This window comes from Cervus elaphus, chromosome 9 (assembly GCF_910594005.1).
Source record: "Cervus elaphus chromosome 9, mCerEla1.1, whole genome shotgun sequence".
Taxonomy (NCBI): domain Eukaryota; kingdom Metazoa; phylum Chordata; class Mammalia; order Artiodactyla; family Cervidae; genus Cervus; species Cervus elaphus.
Genome location: NC_057823.1, coordinates 53568046 through 53571118, shown reverse-complemented (window position 1 = coordinate 53571118; position 3073 = coordinate 53568046). Strand labels below are relative to the sequence as shown.

The 3073-nt window shown below is 53.7% G+C and overlaps 1 pseudogene; it reads right to left on the bottom strand.

Moving 5' to 3' along the window:
* Positions 1-308: 308 nt before the first annotated feature.
* On the bottom strand, positions 309-2799 carry LOC122700254 (annotated as a pseudogene).
* Positions 2800-3073: the final 274 nt, after the last annotated feature.

The following is a 3073-nucleotide window of genomic DNA, read 5'->3' as shown; positions in this document are numbered from 1 at the left end:
AGTTGATTTAAATATAAATAGAATTTCTTTTTATACTACTTGAATAATTTATAGTTATGGAAAGATTAATCACCAAGAGAAGGTCAAATATGGAGAAAATACATACTCAATATCCAGTACAACTAAAAATGCTAAATCCAATTAGCACAGAGACATGAATAGCTTTGGAATGTATATACACATATGTGTATATATATATCTATTTGTGTGTGTTAATCACTCAGTCCTGTCCGACTCTGTGATCCCATGAACTGTAGCCTGCCAGGTTCCTCTCTCCATGAAATTCTCCAGGCCAAAATACAGGAGTGGGTTGCCATTTCTCTCTCCAGGGGATCTTCCTGACCCAGGGATTGAACCTGGATCTCCAACATTGTGGGCAGATTCTTTACCACTGAGCCACCAGGGAAGCCATATATATATATATTTGTACAACAGTACAACTTCTTAAGAGAAAGGTATTGCAATGGGAATTAGGTTTGCCAAAATTAAGGAGAGGCTCACTTAACCAAATACGACATTTAACTGAATACAAAGTTGTTTCTACAGTTGGGGCTTTCTTTGATTTCTTTCTCAGTGTCCTGAACCAAGAGGTTAGGGAATATTGGCTTCAGGAATTTGAACTCACCAGTTCTATGATCTCCCGTCAGACACACCTCGTACTGGTAGCTCTGGGACAGGGTCCCCGTGCCGCTGACGTCCACCAGGTGGCCCGGGAAGTGGCCCTCGGGCACCGGGCAGCGACCCGCCGAGCCCGCCCCGCCCCTCCTGCACAGCCGCACCGCCACGAACGCCAGCACCGAGAAGAGGAAGAGCGACGACACCGACGCCAAGGCCACCACCAGGTAGACGGTGAGCGGGTCGGCCGGCGCCGCGGCCGCCGCTTCCGCTTCCGGGGGCGGCAGGTAGGGCTGCGAGAAGCCGTCCACCAGCAGCACGTGCAGCGTGACGCTGGCCGACAGCGGCGGCTCGCCGTTGTCCTTGACCAGCACCACCAGCCGCTGCTTGGGCGCGTCGCGCTCGCTCAGCAGCCGCGCCGTGCGCACCTCGCCGTTGTGCGCCCACACGCCGAACAGCCCGGGCTCCGTGGCCTTGAGCAGCTGGTACGACAGCCAGGCGTTCTGGCCCGCGTCGCCGTCCACCGCCACCACCTTGGTCACCAGGTAGCCGGGCTCGGCCGCCCTGGGCACCAGCTCGGTGCAGGGCGCCGAGGCGTTCTGCAGCGGGTAGAGGACGAAGGGCGCGTTGTCGTTGGCGTCCGCCACGAGCAGGCGCACCAGCGCCTGGCTGCTGAGCGCGGGCGAGCCGCGGTCGGCGGCGCCCACGCGGAACTCGAAGGCTCGCAGGGCCTCGTAGTCCAGGGACGTGAGGACGAAGAGGTGGCCGTTGTCGGGGTTGATGGACACGAGGGAGGCGAGGGGCAGGTGCGGGTCTGGCGGCGGCAGCAGCGAGTAGGTGACCTGGGCGTTGGCGCCCGCGTCTGTGTCTGTGGCGCTGACGCTGCCGATGTGCAGGGCGGGGCTGTTGTTCTCGCGGACCCACAGGGTGTAGGAGGTCTGGGTGAAGGCGGGGGCGTTGTCGTTGACGTCGGCCACCAGCACGGTTATGTTGTGCTGGGTTTTCAGTCTGGGGGTTCCCATGTCAGTGACCGTGGTGGGGATGTCGTACCCGGCTCTTTCCTCTCTGTCTAGCGGTCTGTCACCAGGGTGTAAAAGTTTTTGAACGTGGGTTTCAAGAGAAAGGGGAGGTCATTCTGAATGGAGGAAACCATCTTACCGTTGTCCCCGGAATCTGGATCAGAAACACTGAAAACGGCCACCACAGTCTCTGGGGAGTTTTCTGGGATAGAGCTGATGAATCTCGACATGGTCAGCTCGGGGGCGTCGTCATTCACATTCACCACTTCTGTGGCTACAGCGCATTTTCCTGAAAGGCCCCTGCCGTCTGTGGCTGCAATCTCCACGTTATAAAACCGAGCTGCCTCGAAATCCAATGCCCTTTTCAGACCAATTTCTCCTGTTATTTCGTCTATTACAAATGGTTGAGTAACTTCATCTCCTTGGAATAGAGCATAGGCTACTTTCCCATGTGTTCCTGCATCTGCACCTCGGGCAGAGACAGCGACAACTAAGGAGTTTAGGGGGCTGTTCTCCGGAATCTGTACCTCATAGACGGACCGTAAAAACTCTGGGGGCATTGTCGTTAATGTCCACGACTTCGATGCGGACTGTAGTGGTCCCAGACCTGGGCGGAGCCCCACCATCCAGCGCGGTGAGGGTTAAACAGCTCAGGCTGCTGCTCCCGGTCCAGTGCTTTGTCAGCACCAGCTCTGGGTATTTTCTGCCATCTCCACGATGATGAGTGACAACATGAAAATGGGATTTGGGGCTGACTGTGTAGTTTTGAACCGTGTTGCTACCTATGTCAAAGTCCTGATCTATTTTCAAAGGAAACAGTCCCTGTCTGGACGCTCTCGGGGATTTTTAGGAGCATTTCTCTCTCTAGGAACTCTGGGGAATGGTCATTTATATCTGTGCGATGCAGATCAGCTTGAATAATCTGCACCGGGTTTTCCAGTAATAGTTGGAAAAGCAGTATACAGGGATCTGTTGTCCAGCACAACACTCCCGGTCTAGTTTTTCATATAGAAGCAAATTGCCGGTCGTTATATCCAGGTGCAAGAGCTGTTTGTCTCCTTTGTAATGGATTCGCGAGCCCCCGAGTGGCTAGTTCCCCCACCCTGAGACCCAGGTCTTTTGCCAGGTTGGCCACAAAAGACCCACTTTTTGTTTCTTCTGGCATGGAATACCTAATTTCATTGTCCAGACCCGGTGCAAGAAGGTAGTTTCTTCAACTCGATATACAATCAATCCAGATGAGTTCGTTAAATGGAATTTGATCTAGTGACTTGCGCTAGGATGATGCCCTTCTCAGAGATCTCTGCCCCTAGATCTATGTAAATTGCTTCCTTCTTTTAGAAAGCATGAGGGGTTCTGATTCCCACTGTAATGACTAAGGGGCAGTCACAGATCCCTTCATTCATACTCCTAACTTGCAGCGCCACTAGGCGTCATTA